Source organism: Oryctolagus cuniculus, chromosome 3 (assembly GCF_964237555.1).
Source record: "Oryctolagus cuniculus chromosome 3, mOryCun1.1, whole genome shotgun sequence".
In the NCBI taxonomy this organism is placed as follows: domain Eukaryota; kingdom Metazoa; phylum Chordata; class Mammalia; order Lagomorpha; family Leporidae; genus Oryctolagus; species Oryctolagus cuniculus.
In genome coordinates, this window is record NC_091434.1 from 154,245,048 (window position 1) to 154,265,646 (window position 20,599).

Genomic DNA, 20,599 nt, shown 5'->3' on the forward strand with positions numbered 1-20,599 from the left:
TTCAAGGAAATGGAATAAATTCTAAAGACACTACAAGGCATGAAAACTGGAATATCTAATAAAATGTACAAGTACATAAAGAAAGGCATAGAACATAAAGAAGATACACTATATCCAAAAGGTGCTATATATAAAGTGGACCAGTTTTTACCATACCATGGGTAACTTGTCTGGGAAATGTCAGAAACAAGACTTGGATATAAAGTTGAGCAAAGTTCTTGAGGTAGGGATTTGTATCTGTGTTCGCTTTGGCAGTCTCCACACCCTGGAGCATATCTCAGAATCAATAAATATTTCCTGGAATGAGGGCTTTGAAAGTAGAGCACATAACTAAATTTATGCTTAAGTGGGGAAGGCACTGATTGCACTTGCTAAAGACTATTCCAGGTAGGCGGCAGAGCCCATCTGCTGTACCAGATGCCTTGTGGTTGATTGGACAACAAACATGTGGGAGGCAAAAGGCATTTCTTTCCAAAAAAGCCACCAGGAAAGGGGCCAGACAATTGTGCCAGGACTATTCCTAACCTTCATCAATAGCTTCATAATCATATTGCTTTTCCTAATTTAACAAGAAAGCTGCTACAAGTGAGTGTGTGGAGCAATGGCTTAGCTGCATTTGAGGGTTTTAAATGCAAGACCTTTGAGTGCTTCTGATAAAATTGAATTCATATGCTTTTCATGGAGACCTTTACTATTTGTGCTGTCTGTGCTCACTATTAAGCAAAACACTGCAGCAATGTTTTCTGTAAACACTTGATTACACAATAGTTCTGAATTTATTTGTTTTCAATGAATGAAATGAAATTCAGGTGTTTCCTAAGATTTAAGCATTGTATTCAGCAATGGTTATGTAGGCAAAAGGAACCTGAAAATAGCAATTTAATGAATTAAAATATCTATTCAGAGTTCTAACTCCTCATTACTTACAAGTCTTTTAAAATACAATTATGTAATTATTGCCATAAGTTGGTACTTTATTTTTCCCTTTTTATCAGACATTATGTAATCATAGTATTCTGTAACCAAAGTTAAACATTTCAATGTAACATAAACACGTTAATACACTAATCCTAAAACATTTTCTATACATACAAGTTTCCTTTCCTTTTCTCTCTCCCTCTCTCTCTCACACACACACACAGAGCCCACAAACACAAGCCATTTTGCTGCTCTAGACATGGAGTCTTAGTTGTTTTAATGGCAGGGTATAGTCTATTAATAACACTGGATGCAAAAATTTCCCAGCAGCATGTTAATCAAGTCCTCCCAGTAACTAAATGGTTAAACATCGTGGTTCTTTTCTCACCAATGAGGAAGATGAAGGCCTGAGTGTTTCAGTGGCAGGCACTAATCCACAGAGCTGCAATACTGCCAGACACCTAATGCACTTAATTGAGTGCCTTCACTTCTCTCTTGTCTATGCAGTGCTGAATATATTTGGAGGAAAGGTGTGAATAGTGGCAGCATCTCCGCTGTATGACCTGGTGATGCATACACATGCCATTCTGTTGTGGAGTCTGCTCAGTTCTACCTACAACCCAAGGGACGGGGTTAGAAGGGACCAGGGATGAAGTCAGTACTGAAGTTTCAGGTAGTGACACTTAGATAACATTACATCGCATTTCAGGCAGAATCCTTTGTAAGATGAGATAGGAGGGAATAAAAGCAGGGAATGTGGATGAAAAAACTAAACTATAAAGTATAACAGGACAATTATTATAAGTAAATAAAATGCCAATATGGATGGAACTCAAGGACATTAGGTTAAGTGGAATAAGCTAGACACAGAAAGACAAAGGCTGCATGTCCTCCCTCCTTTGTGGAAGCTAAAGAATTTGACACAAATAGAGGTAGAGAATAGAACAGTGGTCCCAGAGCCTGGGAAGGACTGGAGGGAGGGTAGTATACAGAGGATGGATGGCCAACACTGAGACACAGTTAGATGGGAATTAGCTCTAATGTTCTATGGCACAGTAGGGTTATTCCAAACTAACTACAGAGGAGTCTGAAGTTTTTCAACACATAGAAGTGATAATATTTGAGAAATGAAGTGCTAATTATCCTAATTTGATCATTACACAGTGCATAAATGTATTATAATATTGTATCCCATAAATAATTACAAATATTATGTCAATTAAAAAAGAAATCTAGTGTCAGAGTAAATCCTTTCATTAAAATAAGTCAGACAATAATTGACTAATAGACACTAAGCTCTTTCTCTCCATGATACATTCATTAGTAATAGCAGCTATGCCTTATTCATACACACTGCTAGCATTAGGAGATTCACCTTACTCATACATGGTGCATGGACTTGGCATTTCTGGAGTGTTGAATAAATACTTATTCAGTGAAAAAAAATTTCTGAAAATATTGACTTTGTTCCGTCTTCATTAAATGGTCAAAAGTTACACGTCTTGGATACATGAATAAGGGATTCTCTGGAAAGGCAAGGCTATTAACATTTTCATTTCCCATAAAAAAGCCATTCCTTTAGTAAAACATAAAAGAATATTTAAGCTTCTTTTTAAATTTTCAAAATTTATTGATTTGAGAGAGACAGAGACAGCAAGATAGAGAGCTCACTTCTGTCTTTTGATTCACTTCTCAAATGCCTACAGCAGCTAGAGCTGGCCATAGGCTAAAGCTGGGAGCTAAGACCTGAATTCAGGCCTTCTATGTGGGTGTCAGGAACCCAATTTCTTGAGTCATTAGCACTGCTTCCCACGATCTCCATTAGCAGTAAGTTGGAATCAGGAACTAAAGGTGGGAGCAGAACCCATGCACTCTGATGTGAAATATGGGTATCCTAACTTACATCTTAACTGCTAGGCTAAAAACTTGATCCAGATAATCATATTTTTTTCAAATATGCCTGCCAAATAAGTGTTATATAATGTACTTAAACTTCTCCATATTCTGATTTTAACCAGTTGTATTACTTTTTTTTTGGACAGGCAGAGTTAGACAGTGAGAGAGAGACACACACAGGGAGAAAGGTCTTCCTTCTGTTGGTTCACCCCCAAAATGGCCACCACAGCTGGTGCGCTGCACTGTTCTGAAGCCAGGAGCCAGGTGCTTCTCCTGGTCTCCCATGTGGGTGCAGGGCCCAAGGACCTGGGCCATTCTCCACTGCCTTCCCGGGCCACAGCAGAGAGCTGGACTGGAAGAGGAGCAACCGGGACAGAATCTGGCACCCCAACCGGGACTAGAACCTGCGGTACTGGTGCTGCAGGCGGAGGATTAGCCTAGTGAGCCGCGGCACAGGCCCAGTTGTATTACTTTTGGGACACCTTGTACTACAACTGATGCAAAGAGGAAAATAAATCTTAACCATAAAGTTTTCTTCCAGAATAGGCTAAAGTACAACATTTCAGATAGATATAAGTTTGGGCAGTAACTATATGAGCTTCTGAATAACCCACTTGACGTTGGACTATAGATTAAACTAGTGAGAATCAGTTTCCTAATCTATAAAATGGGGATGATAGTTATAGTCTTACTGAGGTTTGGGGCAATTGAAACAATATATGAAATAACACTGGTTCCATTTGTTGATATATTGCTCTAAGTGATATAATACATTTATTGAATTCATTATAAATTATAGAATTTAGGTTTGGACTTAATTATTCTAGTTAGATATAGATCTAATTTTAAGTCACATTTCCCTAAATCTTGCCAATGTAAATGCACAAAACTCTGGAAACTATTTTGATGTGTAAGCTATTTCTTTCTAGGTCAATGTGCTTGCCTTCCTGTGTCATGCTGTGCTGTGATTCTAGTTGTGGACAGAATGGCAACAAGAGCATCTTAAGAACAAACATTTACAAGCCCTCGGTTGAGGTTATCACAAGGTCTTCAAGGAACAGAAGGCTTGTGCCCTCAGAAAGAAATGCAGGCTTCTGGCCGGGGCCGCGGCTCAATAGAATAGGCTAATCCTCCGACTTGCAGCGCCGGCACACCGGGTTCTAGTCCCGGTTGGGGCGCCGGATTCTGTCCCGGTTGCCCCTCTTCCAGGCCAGCTCTCTGCTGTGGCCTGGGAGTGCAGTGGAGGATGGCCCAAGTGCTTGGGACCTGCACCCCATGGGAGACCAGGAGAAGCACCTGGCTCCTGCCTTCGGAACAGCGTGGTGCGCCTGCTGCAGTGCGCTGGCTGCGGCGGCCATTGGAGGGTGAACCAACGGCAAAGGAAGACCTTTCTCTCTGTCTCTCTCTCTCTCTCTCACTGTCCAATCTGCCTGTTTAAAAAAAAAAAAGAAATGCAGGCTTCTTCTATTGGCAGGAGAACTCAGGCAAGTCAGGGTCAAAGATCCTCAGCTTTGTCTGTACTGGGCCAATAAGCCCTCTCAATTAGGGGGATCCCACTCTCTCCTAAGCAGTGTCCTAACCTCTACATAAGAGTTGATGAGGCTGCAAATTAAATTTCTGTTATAATTTTGCGACCCACTCAATTAAAGTTTGTGCCTGATTTTAATTAAGACCAGACCTGTGGCTATAAGGAATAAGGAGTTATTGTAGTACTGACTTAGAAATTCTGCCGTTATCTGATTGTAATTTGAGCTAAGAGTTTAAAGTACTGAACTTGGTGTTTTCTTCTTTTAAGTAATCCAGTGCACTCCATGGGTCATCCAAACTGCCATTAATAGCTGAGTGAAGCAGTCACGTGGTCCCCCAAGGAACTTGAATCATTGCCACAAAGCACAGGTGTTCATGTGATTAATCATGATGTCACTACACAGTGTGAATTAGTAGTGTCTCATTCACCATTTGTAGGAGGCTTGTTGCTGTGTTCCCTAATGAAAGAAACAACCAACCTAATTCCAAATCTCCGCTTTTTAAGGTCTCTTTTTTTTGAGCTCTCACTCCTGGTACCATTGTCTGTATAAGCCAGTGAGATGCAGTGGGGAGACACTCATCACATCATTTGCTTTAACAGACAGAATTTAAGGGAAGAAGTGTGTACTGGCAAAGACAAAGGATAACATCACCTAGGTAGTAACTGTAAGAAGTATGTGGTAAACTTATGTGAAATTATTAAATATTAGAAGAGTGAACTAGGGGCTCTTCAGGGATAAAGTTCATGCACAGGAGAGGGAGATACTGGCTGGGTGGTGCTGGAACCTGTGAGTACGTGTCACCCACTCATTCTGAGTACGGGAAAACGTGCACATTGTTGTCAAATGCTGCTGCTGGAACGACTGACACTTCCTGGGTGTAGACATATTTCCAAAATACCAACAGAAAGGTGAGGCAAGAAGAGGATTTAAAAGGAAACAGCAAACAGTGGGTTTCTTTTTTCTTCTGCTAGCTTTCTTTAATCTTTCTTTTTAAAAATATCTGTTTATTTGAAAGCCAGAGGTGCAGAAACTGTGGGAGAGAAACAAATCCTCTATCTTCTGGTTCACTCCCCAAATGGCCACAACAGTCAGGTCTGGGCCTGGCCAAAGCCAGGAAGCAAAACTCCATCCCGGTCTCCCATGTATGTAGCACGTGTCCAGGTATGTACATCATTCCTTGCTGCCTTTCCGGGGTGCATCAGGAGGGAGCTGGATCAGATATGTAGTAGCTTGGATTCAAATCTGCACTCAGGTATGGGATACCATAGTCACAAGTGGTGGCTTAACCTGCTGTACCAAAAGCTGGCCTCTCTTGTATATTTCCTCCCTGTCTCCCTCCCTCCCTTCCTTTCTTTCTTTTCTTTCTTTCTAAGGTTTTTTTTTTTTAATTGAAAAACAGGAGTACAGAGAGAGCTCTTTTATTCCCCAAATAGCTGCAACAATTGGGGCAGGGCTGCACCAGGCCAAAGCCAAGAGCCAGTTTATTCTGGAACTACCACGAGGGTACAGGGGCCCAAGCACCTGGGCCATTCTCTGCTGCTTTCCCAGGCACATCAGCAGGGGTACTGGATCAGAAGTGGAAAAGCCAGAACTTAAACCAGCACCATGCTCATATGTGCCCATACAGGATTCTGGCACTGCAGATGGCAGCTTAACCCACTGCACCAAGCACCCAGCCCCTCTTGTCTCTTTCTGAATAAGCCTTATTGCAAAGTCTAATAGGGAACTAGCTGGCAAAGCGAAAGTGTGGTTGCTGAGTCTCAGTCATGTGTTTGGATCTAAAAAAAATAATGTAACTGAGAGAGGGAATTGTTCTGACAATGGAAAAAAAATGAGACACATATTTTATATACTGTATATAAAGAGGAATGAGTATGTCTAATTATTATCTACTAAGCTAATTGTATGATTTACAAAACTTTGGAGTACTATTAATTTGAACTTCGACAGAACAACTACTATTTCTAAAATAGGTAATTTATTCAACTAAGTAGGAAATTATGGACTGAAAACTTCCACATTAATATGCGACCATGCTAACTGGTTACAGTATGAACTGTTTACAAGGCAATGGGAGAAGAGCATGTAATACTTTAAGAACATATCTCGGCTGGCGCCGCGGCTCACTAGGCTAATCCTGCGCCTTGCGGCGCCAGCACACCAGGTTCTAGTCCTGGTCGGGGCGCTGGATTCTGTCCTGGTTGCCCCTCTTCCAGGCCAGCTCTCTGCTGTGGCCAGGGAGTGCAGTGGAGGAGGCCCAAGTGCTTGGGACCTGAACCCGCATGGGAGACCAGGAGAAGCACCTGGCTCCTGCCATCGGATCAGTGCGGGGCGCTGGCTGCAGCACGCCGGCCGTGACGGCCATTGGAGGGTGAACCAGTGGCAAAGGAAGACCTTTCTCTCTGTCTCTCTCTCTCACTATCCACTCTGCCTGTCAAAAAAAAAAAAAAAAAAAAAAAAAAAAAAAAAAACATATCATACAGAGTGAAGATGAAATAAGAATGCATTCAGGTGGGTGTTTGGTGCAGCAGTTAAGATGGTGCTCAGGCCCACATCCTATATTAGAATGTGAGTTTTAATCTTGGCTCTGCTTCTCATCTAGCTTTCTAATGCACACCTTGAGCAGTGGCGGGGGATGTCTCAACTACTGTGGTCCCTAACATCCATGTGGGAAACCTTGATTGAATTTCAGGTTCCTGGCTTTAGCCTGCCCAGACCTGGCTGTTGTGGGTGTTTGGGGAGTTGAACAGCAGATCTTTCTGTCTGTACATTTGTCTTTCTCTCTTTCAAATAAAGTAAATTACAATTGAAAAAAAAAAGCATCACATCACAAATATTTCTGTCTACCCTCCATATCATTCTCTATGTTTATTTTAATTTTTTGTACTTTCATGAAACACTTTTCCTTCTGTTAGGGAAGGAAAATACATATAATAGAATATTTTAATTTTTTTTTGTATCAAGTAAATATCTTCTTTTTCTTATAAGGAAATGAGTGACTCAACACCTCCATACCTCCTTAACTGCTTTCTCCTCTCAGCATTGCTTTTATTTTATTTTATTTATTTATTTATTTATTTATTGACAGGCAGAGTGGACAGTGAGAGAGAGAGACAGAGAGAAAGGTCTTCCTTTTGCCGTTGGTTCACCCTCCAACGGCTGCAGCGGCCAGCGCGCTGCTGCCAGTGTACCACGCTGATCCGATGGCAGGAGCCTACTTCTCCTGGTCTCCCATGGGGTGCAGGGCCCAAGCACTTGGGCCATCTTCCACTGCACTCCCTGGCACAGCAGAGAGCTGGCCTGGAAGAGGGGCAAGCGGGACAGAATTTGGCACCCCGACCGGGACTAGAACCCGGTGTGCTGGCACCACAAGGCGGAGGATTAGCCTTGTGAGCCGCGGTGCCGGCCCACTGCTTTTCCTTTAACAAGTGTGTAGTCATTATGCTGATTTCCATGGCTTCTGTTTTGTTTTATTTTGTGTATTTCTGATGCACAGCACACACATTTTACTAATAGTCTTATTCAAATATTCTTTACTTTTCAAGTCCCACCCCTGTTTTTTTCTGGCTTTCCTGACTCCATCCATATGTTTGATATTCATACATGGCAGGGTTATAATATTGGAATAATAAATTGTATTTTTTCCAATTCAATTTACCTTGGCTAAAAGATTTTTTTTTATTTACTGCTAGTTTTTGGTAGCCACCAAGAAAATATTAGGTGATGTCATCTCTCTTAGTCCTCTCTGAAAGTCTAAACTCATCAGGTGACTGTGAGGTGAGCTGAGTGAGCCAGGGGAGAGAAGAGAGGAAGATTCGGAAGAGAATGGATGGGGAAACTGCCAAAGCTTTACATAGGCACAGGAGTACCCTGTTTTGTCAAATGTCCTGTGCTCACTTGCATTGTCCTGAAGCAGCAGAGCCACTGTTGAACGATTATTTCCAGCAGCCATGGTGATAGAATCTGCTCTTTGTGTTACAAAGCACTCAAGTCGAACAAAGGCAAGCTTCAAGAGGTATCACATGATGGGAGAAACAGCATCTAACAGAGAGCACACTTCTGACATATTTTCCCCATAGTATTTGGAATTGAATTAAATAAGATAATTGGCAATGAAAAAGATACAGCATTCAGACAATCAGACTTATTAAAAAGTTTTTCATTTACAGATTAGTCATACGATGAGCAGAAAATTTCATGTTATGTTTGGCTATATTTCTAGGCACATTATATAATGAGTAGACTCTTAGGCCCTAATTTCTGATGCTGCTCCAATATTTTAAGTATGTGGGAGGAGAAATAAATTGGTATGTATTTAGTGTGAATCTACATGCTAATTTTTGTGATTGGAAAAATTTCACTTTATTGCTATAATTTTTGCTTTAATTCTAGAAAATGGGAATTTGTTTTTATTTGGCAAATACAGTCTCCATGAGATACATATGGAAGTTCATCAAAGGCTTATTTCTTCATGGTTATATTGATTCCAAATAAAAATACCCAAAAGTCACTTACGGTGATTTTGCTAAAGAACAGGAATAAACTGGCAGATTTTTAGCCACACAAAAGGAGTACATTTTTATTGGCTGCATTTCAGATAGCAGCAAGGTTATGATACTGTTGACAGAGCTTCTCACCCATCTGTTAAAATTGCTTCATGCTGCTAGGTGTTAATAAGCAAGTCTTCTAACTTCAACAATAGCAAAATTTAATATATTTCACTGTATATTTCATTTATATCATTGTTCTTAAATTAATGTACATTTACCTGTAAGTTATTATTCCTTTGAATTTTAAATTAGGTAATTTTTGATTTTAATCACTAAAGTCCAGATAGAAATATTTAATTATTTAGATTCACTTACAGGCATTTTAATTTTACATGACCAAGTGTGTAAAATGCTACTGTTTTTTTTTCCAAAAACATTGCTGTAAGATAAATAAAATAGAAATTAAGACTATCAAATTGTAAGGGATAACACTTTCTATAAATAGACATGCAAAAAAAATGGAGTATACAACAGAGGAAAATTATATTTTTTATAGATTTTTATTGTGTCTCATTTTTTGCCATTTTCAGAGTTCACAATTTTGTTGTGTAGACTTAAGTTTCAGTATGGATTCATGTTCATTCTGCCTGGGAAGCTCCCTTTAACATTTCATTATATTGTGTCTACTGGAAGTGCATTTTCTTATCCTGTGTTAGAAAAACTCATTATGTCATGTACACTGTGTGGAGATGTTTTCACCTATTGTAGAATTCTGAATTGACAAAGCTTTCTCCCCACTCAGTACTTTCAATTCCCCTGACTTCTGATTTGCTTACTTCCTGAAAAAGAATCCGAGCATAACTGTTATCCTTGTTCTTCTCTGTGTAATGTGTTTCTCTGTGCCAGTTTATGCTGCTGTAATAGAGTACCACAGGCTCCTGATTTATGGAGAATGGGAATTTATTTTCTCACCATGGTGGAGACTGGGGTGTGCAAGGTCAGAGTGCCAGCATCTGGTGTCTGGGGAAAGCTTCTTACTGCGTCTGCCATGACAGAAGCCAGAATGGGAAACAGAACTCCATGTCCCCACGTGGCCGAAGAGCAGGGGAGGATGCACTCCTAAGAGCCCTCTTTGGATGACATTCACCATCCATGAGGCAGAGTCCTGCTGACCTAAACACCTCTCTTTAGGCCCTGCCTTCCAACACCGTTGCATTGAGGATTGAGTTTCCTGCACATGGATTTTGTAGAGAACTAAAACAATCAAACATAGTGGGGTCCTTTTGGTCCTCTTTGTCTGCCTTCAAGATTTTCTTGTTTCTTGGCTTTAGGAATTTGAAAATATGTCTGACTGAGCATGTGCGTGTGTCAAGCATTCATTTTAGGATTTTGGACATCTGGAATTCTTGACTTTATATCTTTCAGTACTTTGGAAATTTTGAGCTTTATTTTTTCATTTTTCATGTATTTTTTGTCCTATTCTCTGTATGTCATACTTCTGGGACTCTAATTAAATGTATTTTAGCTTGTTAGGTATTGTCTTATAGCTTTTGGGTGCTCTAATTATTTTGTATTCTTTTTTCTCTTTATGTTCCAGATTGTGTAATTTTTACAGCCTGCGGGAGGTAATTATTTCCTTGACCGTGCCCATTTTACTGTCTTAGGGATTCCATCTCCTTACTCAGATTCCCTGTTTATGCATTTGTCTATTTTTTTTTTTTGGATCACTTAACGTAGAAACCACAGTTTATTTAAAATCCCTGTTGGATAGTGCAAACATCTATGTCATCTCTGTTTCTAGTTCTATTGATTTCTTTGTTATTAGACAAAGTTGTGTTGTTTTTCATAAGTATTGATTAGTCTCATAATTTCTTACTGTTGATTATCGGGAGCTGGAGTGCTAGAGTCTGTGGTAAATAACCTTTTTTCTGATAAATGAGCATGGTTTTTCCTTTGTCTGGCTATTACTTGTGGGTGATCCAGTCACTCTGTTTAGTGGAAGCAAGTTTTAGTTTTGTTGCTGCTTTTGTTATCTTTAATGTAGCACAAGGTCCACATCTTGAGTAGAGATCTATCACTGCCTTATGCTTATTGCTTGGGGACTGAGGATCATGGGAGGTTTTCTGTGTATTAACACTCCGTTATGAGTTATCAGTCATTCCAGCATTCCTGTACGACAGAAGGCCTCTCACCACACCCTGCCTTTCCTCAAGTTGTAGATTAGTGTTGTTTCTCACTTGCTGTATGCTAGTCTGATAATAATGGGTGGGACTGATCGTTCTGGTATTTGGTGAAGCTTCATTATTAGACAGACTTTGTGATTGGAACTTGCAGCAGTATTTCCTTAGCATTGCAACTCCTCTTTCTTATTGTAGACAAAATCTGCCTTGTATCTGTGGCAGGTTTTGTGCAAACAGAACATTCTGTCCCTATTGTGGTATTTGCCTGATCTTCTGGGAAACCTGGACTTTCTGATTTTCTTGAAGTATTTCTTCTTTGGTTGTTATGTCAGTAATAACGAACCTTTCCTATTCTGCCATGGTCTGAATATGCCTCCTGTCGCTCCCCGTCTTCGTGGAGGAACGACACAGGACCCTGCACTGTTCTTTCGTCTGCTCCGCCCTCCCCGGGTTTGCTGCTGGTTCTTCCCGGGTTGGCTACTGTCCCTTCCACCTCCGTGGAAGGGCGGTTCCCCCTAGCCACTTTCCCCACTTCCACGGGGAGCGGCACACCGCTGGCCGGATCTCTCGGGGACTGCACAGGTGTTCCTTCAGATAGATGTTCCTCGTGCATGTTGTCTCTCTCTCTCCTCCTTTATAGTCCTCTTCCGCCAATCCCAACTCGGCTGCCCACATGCCGAGTACGCTGCTCTCCTCCAATCAGGAGCAGGATCAGCTCCTGCAGGTCATCACTCAAGTTGGCAAGAGGCAGCTGTGTAGAAGCTGTTTCTCCCTTCTCAGCGCCATATTGTGGGAGAGAAGATGCATAGAATAAGTCTTAATTCCAGTAACTTAGTCTAGTCCGAGTTGCTCCCCACAGATCCCCCTTTCTTTTTATTTTTGGCGTTGATACACGCCTGTCTTTGGTGCCCCGTGGCACACACTCTGCTCTGCTTGCTAGAGTTGCCCACAGGTGCTTACAAGCCCTACCAATCAGGCAAACCGAATCCGGGTCCTCTCTTCGCCATGTTGTGAGGAGGTTTTTAGGCGCTGATGCGTGCCTGTGTTCGGTGCCCTGCAGCGCATGCTCTGCTCTGTTAGAACTGCCTGCAGGTGCTTACAAGCCCTATCAATCAGGCAAACCAAATCCAAGCCCTCTCATTGCCATCTTGTGGGGAGACTTATTGGTGTTGATAACGTGCCTGTCTTCGGTGACCTGCAGCCACCCACAGGTGCTTATCGTCTTACTAATAAGGTAGACCGAATCCAAGCTCTCTCATTGCTGTGGTGTGGGGAGGCCTTATTTTTCTCTATTTCTCTATCTCCGGGCATTCCTATTTCTCCTATTTCTTCTTTCTGCCAGCATTCCTATTTCTCTCATTTTACTTCTAAACTTCTGTTTCTCTTATCCCCGTGGCTCCCCGGCGCCCGCCCCGAGGCTGCTTCTCGGCTCTGCGTGCTCCGCGGTCTCCACGCCCTTTGCGTCTGCACCACGGCCTCGCGCTAGCCCCGGGTTCCCTATCTACTTGTGCCCCGCGCACTCTCTCTGCGCGTGGCGGCTTCCACGAGTCACACAGCACAGCTCACGTTTCCGCCACCGGTATTCAGTCCAAGTTCCCCGGGCTAACCTGGCGAATTCAACCCAGCTCATGTCTGCGCCCTTCGGCTTGGCTTCCCGTCCTTTGCTCCCCGGGCTAATCTGACGGATTCCAACCTGGCGGCCCATGTCTCTGCCTCTGGTTCCAGATTTTCGCCTTTTGCTCCCCGGGCTGACTTGAAGAATCCCAAGATAGCTTACGTCTCCGCTTCAGCCTGCACTCGCGGCTTCATCCTCCCTAACATATTTTTCTCTACCCGGTATGTTTCCCTAACTTTTCTTCCAACAACAATATTCCCCTCTCATTTCTCCTGGCCTCTCCCCACAGTCCGTATCCAAGTCTAAGTTTCTTCTAGGTTTCACTTTCGGTTTCAACCTTAGAGATTTCTCCCAACTTTCACTTTCGCTTTCAATCCTATTGTCCAATCCTAACTTCTTTCCCACAGTCCGTATCCGAGTCTATGCCTAGGCTTTCGATAGCTTCTTCCGGCACCTTTTCCGTCCGGCTTTTCCCTAGGCTCTTTGCTAGTCTCTCTCTCCGGTATTTTCCCACTTCTTCCCGTTTCTTCCCTCCTAGGTTTCCTATCCGAGTCACGGCACCATTATGTCACTCCCCCTCTTCGTGGAGGAACGACACTAAACCCTGCCTAGGCTTTACATCCGAGTCACGGCACCATTATGTCGCTCCCCGTCTTCGTGGAGGAACGACACAGGACCCTGCGCTGTTCTTTCGTCTGCTCGGCCCTCCCCGGGTTTGCTGCTGGTTCTTCCCGGGTTGGCTACCGTCCCTTCCACCTCCGTGGAAGGGCGGTTCCCCCTAGCCACTTTCCCCACTTCCACGGGGGAGCGGCACACCGCCGGCCGGCTCTCTCGGGGACTGCACAGGTGTTCCTTCAGATAGATGTTCCTCGTGCATGTTGTCTCTCTCTCTCCTCCTTTATAGTCCTCTTCCGCCAATCCCAACTCGGCTGCCCACACGCCGAGTACACTGCTCTCCTCCAATCAGGAGCAGGATCAGCTCCTGCAGGTCATCACTCAAGTTGGCAAGAGGCAGCTGTGTAGAAGCTGTTTCTCCCTTCTCAGCGCCATATTGTGGGAGAGCAGATGCATAGAATAAGTCTTAATTCCAGTAACTTAGTCTAGTCCGAGTTGCTCCCCACAGCCTCCCAAGGTTCATACGTTGAAACCCAATCTTTCAAGCTGATGGTTTTAGGAAAACAGATCTTTTAGGATGTGATTAGATCTTGAGTGAGAACCCTTACTAGTGAGATCATTGGATTGACAAAATAGGCCTATGGAAACTCTTTTGCCCCTTCTACCATCTGGGGGCACAGCAGTAAGTCGTCATCAACAAACCAGGATGCGTACCCTGCCAGACACAAGATCTTCTGGTGACTTGATCTTCACTTGAGATTCGAGATCAAAAATAAATTTCTGTTGTTGATATGCTAACCATTTATAGTATTTCTTATTTTCTAAGACATTCCCTGAGGGTAACAACAGTTCCTGCCCATACCTGGAAGTTTAAGGTACTTGCCCTGGATAAGAGGAGTACCCAGTGTAAAGTAGGAAGTTTAGTGCCTTGGCCACAGTGGCAGCTCATTCCCTCTTGCATCCCTGCATAGCCATAAAAGCTCTCCCTTGGTCATCCCCTACTTGTAGTCTTGTAGTCTCTCTCTCTCTTTCTCTCTCTCTGTCTCTCTCTCTCTTTGTGCGTAATTAATAGATTCAGTAAAAAAAAAATAAAACCTGTAAGTGGGTGTGGAAGTGCCTTTGGTACTGGTCTCCTAGGTGCTCTAAACAATCACATAACTCACAACTGTTCTTATCTGTTAAGTAGAATTCCATCTGTTTTTTCTTATTCACACATATGGAGTCTGGTTCCTATCTAGCCATGTTCTGCCTCAGTTGTCTTCATGGGAGAAATTGTCTCGAATTTCAGGAGACTTCATTGCATTGATAGTGACCTCAGATCTCTGTTGAGTTCATGGGTATTTATGCTTTTTGTACTTAATCAGCTTTTTCTTATAGTTTATCCAGCCATTGCTCCTTGCAGAATTCTGCAACCCTGGCAGAAACTGAACTTTCAATAGATTAAATTTTAAGAGTATTGACCTTATTACTGACTAAGATCATTCAAGATGGTTATAACCAAGTTATATACTAGTGTCAAGGGATATGCTGGGCTCTGCCCTGTAATCTATGTGAGTCTATATGATTAACCTTTCCTTACTGTGATTCGGATGTAGTTTATCTTAAATCTACATGCAGGCCAAATGTTAGAATGAAATTATATTGTACTTTATTTTAAATATTGCCCATATTTTCATAAATCCTTTAGTAGTACCTAAATTTTGTGCCAAATTTATATGGGAGGTCTTCAGAATGTTCATGCAAGTCATTAATAATTCTAGATTTCAAAAAATTTTGGCCCCTGGGACCAGCTTTGTGGCACAGCAGGTTACATTGGCTACCTGCGACCCTGGCATTCCATAGGAGCACCAGTTTGAGTCCCAGCTGCTACACATCTGATCCAGCTCCCTGCTAATGCAGCGGAGGATGGTCCAGGTGCCTGGGCACTTGGTGCTTACATGTCAGACCTAGATGGAATTTTTTGCTCCTGGTTTCAGCCTGGCCCAGCTTCAGCTGTTGTCACCATTTGGGGAGTGAACCAATGGATGGCAGATCACTTTCGCTCTCTCTTGCTCTCTCTCTCTCTCTTCCAATTTCTCTCCCTCCTTCTGCCTTTAAAATATTTTAAAAAATTTGGCACCAAACTGAACCTATATTTTAATTCATTTTTGTCATGACTGTTTTAAAGTACTTGTAGGTGTACATTCATATATGTAAGTAGATACCAACGCATTAGTGATAGTGAAAAATTTTGGACTTAGGGATGATCAACAATTACTCTATTTTACTCTTTATCTTTTTCTACTCCTCAGTTTACATTTCTTTAGGAAAGCTAGTTTGTGTTTTAAAGACTTATTTATTTATTTGAAAGGCAGAGTATCAGAGAGAAAGAGTGAGGTGGAGGGAGGGAGAGAGAGAGAGAGAGAGAGATCATTTTTCAACTGATTCACTTTCCTAATGACCATTATAGCCAGGTCTGGGCCAGGCTGATGCCAGGATCCAGGAATACCATCCTTGTCTCTATATGGGTGTCAGGGACCCACGTATTTGGGATGTCTCCTACTGCCTTTCCAGGTGCATTAGCAAGAAGTGGAATAGTGGGACTCAAACCAGTGTTCCCATAGGGATGCCAGAGTCACAAACAGCAGCTTAACTCATGCACAAAGCTGATCTTAGAAACTGGCTTCTATAGCCAATGAGATGTGGTTGGAAGAAGAACTAACACCATGTGAGACTGAATTAACCTCTACATGGACCCACAATCGTCATGGACAAAATTAATTCATGACTAAGCAAGATTTCTCAGTCCTCTTCTACTGACATAGAAATATATAAAGAATGTTTATGATAACAATAAAAATAATAGCTAAGACTTACAAGCATACCTCAATTAGTTCATGGCAAATAGAATCCAAAGGCGTTTATTTTGGTTAGTGCTATATTTTTTGCAATCTATACATAGTTTTCCATAGCATGTTTCTTTGAATACCAACAACTTTACTGGGAGGTACTATTAATCATCATGTGATGCAGATTTCTGCGGGTGGCACTGTTTTCTCCATAACAAGCTTGGCACCACACCTCCTCCCAGTCCCTCCCCGCTGATTGTCCAGTGCTCATAAACATTCATGTGACCATCCCACCTGTCATTCTTCTTTTCTCCAAGCAGTTCCTCCAAAGAAGGCTCAAATTTCCACAAATGCTGTAGGAACTCTGATTCTTAGTGGTTCCTGGACATTCTCCAGGGCTAGGGCAGGTTGAAGTCAAGAGCCTAGAACCCTAGAATCTCTCCTGTGGGTATCTCAGATACAAGTATTTGGATCATCATCTGGTGCCTTCTCAGGTGCATTATCAAGGAGCTGGATAAGAAGTAGAATAACTGGGATGTGAACTGGTGCTCTGCTATGTATATAAGTAGTGGCTTAGCCAGTTGCACCACAACACCCACCTCTACAACTAATTCTAGCATTGAAATATTATATAGTCTTTCAAAATATTATAGGATAACTATTGTGCACATTATATATTGAATGACACAAAACACCCAGTACCATAAGACCTCCCAATGCTATTGTTAATTATTTTAGTAATAAATGGAGATAAATTATGAGAGAAAAGATGATAATTGTAGTATAAAATTTTATTATAAACTTTTGCATACTAAAAGTGATTTAAGACATAGCTTTCTACTTGTAAATGGTTCTCAAATGCAAGAGAACCACACTTTTGCTTAATAATACGCTTTTCATTACAGATTTATGAAGCTGAGGCTTTGGCATGATTTAACACTTTACTTTGGAAAACATCATAACCACCTGAGAAATGCATTTGAGAGGCAGATTTCTGCTTACCATCATAGCACCTTGGTCTGTGATAGCTGCAGCACCACCGGAGAGCCTGGGAAGTTCACCTTCAAGAAGCTAAAATGTGAAGACATGTTCCTGAGCATTTTGTTCTGATAAAAACTGAAGAACTGGGCATTGTGGCACAACAGGTTAAGCTGCCACTTGACTGGCATCCCATATCGGAGCACTAGTTCATGTCCTGGCTGCTTCACTCCCTTTCAGCTCTCTGCTAATGTGCTTGGGAAGGCAGTGGGATATGGCCCAAGTGCTTGGGCCCCTGACACCCTGTGGGATATCTGGATGAAGTTCGAGGATCCTGACTTTTGTGTGGCTCAGCCCTGGCTATTGCCACCCATTTAGGGAGTGATGGAAGCTTTATATCTCTTTCTCTCTCTCTTTCTCCTCTCTCGCTCTCTGTCTTGTTCTCTCTTTGTTACTCTGCCAAAGACATAAATACATCTTTTAAAACATTAAAGTGTGGGAGAATTTGACTTAATTCTGTCTTTTAAAATAATTTTCATGGCATATAACTGTTAAGTAGATTTATATAAAGATAAGATTGATTTAATTTTCATTTGTATTTTTAAGATGTTTAAAAGATGTTCTTTGGCTTTAAAATACCCGTAGGTTTCTTCCAAAAGTTGTCATGTATCAAGCCTTCTCTCAAAATGTCCTAACTTACACATTTCAATGCATTGCAATTTTAACAGTCTCTATCATTTTCTGATTCAGTAAAATTTAATCCTCTGTTTTAATTGTGATCAATTCAGTGTAATTTAATGCATTTTAACAGAATTATTCACTTATATATTTAGGAACTTTTCTTTGAAGCCTGTCCATTTTTCTGTATTTTGAGTGTGCTGGGAGTGAATATGCTAATTATTATTTTACATTGCTTGGCTTGTAAATTCTCACCTTAATTAATGTTGCATTACTAAGGTTCATATAAAGTTCACCAAGTTTTCTCTTCGCTCTTAGGAAATGAATAATAAAGCACTTCACCCAAATCGCTCTTATCAGAAGAAGAAGGAAAAGAAGAAACCAATTAAAAATGAAGGGGGAAAAGCTGTGCTTGTGCCCTGCCCTGGTGGCCTCAGGAGAGTATCAGGGGTGGGATTGATGCTGGGGCGCTGTAGCACAGAGCCGTGGCCGCCTGTACTCTCAGCAGTGCAGTGAGTTGCCCTGGGCAGGCTGCTGTGTCTCCGGCTCCATTCTCCCCATTGCACTGCTGAGTAGGCTTACTATGGAATTTACTTTAAACTCCTGATGTCCAGCAAGACTGTTGTTATTACATTAGCTTGGCCCTAGAGAAATTCAATTATTTTATTTCATTATTCATAAAGTAAAAGCCTTGAGTCCCAGGGTAGCAAGCAAGGGCTTTTGTCAGTAGCTATTTATAAACAACTGCAGTTCGCAAGTCTCCATCTTTTCAGGGATGTTGTGCAGTGAGGGCAAAGGGAGAGGAGACACTGAGTGTTAAACATGGAGTCACCTCCTCTTTCCGTTCTGATAGATGCACACTTTTGTATTGTTTTATGAGAACACAATATTGTTAAATGCAGGAAAATTTACATTTAGCCAACATTTAATTAAAAGCAATGTTTTCACGCTAATTTCCCTTGTTTTGATTCTTTTTACAGTACAGGTCTTCCATTGCTTTGTTAAAGTATCACAAATTGGTTTGATATCCTGATGTCTTCTTTTGATAGCTCAATAACTCAAAATTTTATTTATCAGTCTGCTGAATTGTGCCTTTGTACTAGACTTCCATATCCTATAAAAATCTTCTGACGTCCTTGTTTTTAACTGTTATGTCTTGCTGAATCAAAGCACCTGAATTTGAAACAAGTTAAATATCATTTCTTTCAAGGATCATCTCATCTTTCTGGGCTTGAAATAAGCAGCAGGTTAAGGCTTCTTCTGAACCCTTCAGATTTTTTTTTCTTTTTGTAAAGATTATTTATTTGAATGGTAGAATTACAGAGAGAGAGTGAGAGACAGAGAGAAAGCTCTTCCAGCCTCTGCTTCACTCTCCAAATGGCCGCAACGGCCTGAGCTTGGCCAATCTGAAGCCAGGAGCTTCTTTTGAGTCTCACTATGGGTGAGGGGCCCACATAGCTGAGCCATCTTCCATTGCTTTCCCAGGCCATAAACAGAGAACTGGTTCAGAAGAGAAACAGCCAGAAAACGAACTGGCGTCTATATGGAATGCTAATACTGCAGGCAGAGGCTTAGCCTAGTAGGACACAGCACAACCCCTGTAGATGTATTTTTTACCAAAGAAATTTCAAGTTTCAACCAGAGATCCTGAACACCTATGTTGCTAGGGAAGTGAGCATACACAAACCTCATGTTGTAACAGAGTCCAGTAATGCATTTTTCTCCCCCAAAGATCTGTTTATTTGAAAAGCAGAGTGACAGAGACAGAGAAAGGCAGAGAACTGTTCACTGCTTTACTCCCCAAATAGTGGCCACAGCCTGGATAGCCAAGAGCCAGGAACTCTAGCTGGGTCTGCCTTGTGGGCAGAAAGTGCCCAAGTAATTATGCCATCTTCTGGTGCTATCCCAGGCTCACTCAGGGAGTTGTATTGGAAATGGAGCAGCACTCTGAATATGTGCTCTGATGTGGGATCTGGCATCACAAGTCGTGACTTGATCGTCTATGTAGCGTGACATCTTTGGTCAGGTTCTCTGCAGGATTCCAGACAGTGCACACAGCAGCTGGTCTCTTTCCATTTCCCCACTATTCATCAGTCTGGAGCCTCCCTTTTGCCTTCCCAGGGAAGTAAATTCCACACTGATGACAACTGAAGTCCCTCTGCAGGATTCCCTGGGGGCTCTCTACAGTATCTGTGTGTCCCTTACTGAGAGATGCCCATGTTTCAAGGAAGGTTGACATTCTGACCACTGAGAAAGCATATATGGGAAAGAGAGAATGTCTTTCCCTGTTTACCCTTTTATTTCTGACTAATTTTATCCTCATGATACTAGGAAGGCCTTATTATTATCATTTAAATGGTGTTCACCTTAAAGGTCAAAGTCCAGAGGGCACTGGTATCTCCAATACGTCTTACCTTTAGCCCAAAAATAGAGTCACTGCACATGATGGTCATTACTTTATCTAGGCATGCACTAGGCAAAGAAAAGTGAATTAATCTATTTGGTAATCTCTCTTTTTATACTTCAAGGGCTTGGTTTATGATTGCTAAATAGTAACATATAGAATGATTTTGGCAACTGCTAATGATGTGTTAGAGATCAACGGACATGACTAATACCCCTAAATTCCATTGTATCAGTAGAAACATACGCTTACATTATAGAACTTCCCTCAAATTCGACTGTTTATTCATTGGATTTACTTCAGGAAAGCTGAATATCCTAAAATGATGAATGATGTTAAAATAGTCTTACAGAACTTGTAGTTAGAAATTGCTCCTTCAAATTCCTAAAGTACTATTTTATAGCATTTACTTAAAATGAAAGTTTTACAAGATAAATTTATATGGTTAATAAAAAGAGAAAACTGACC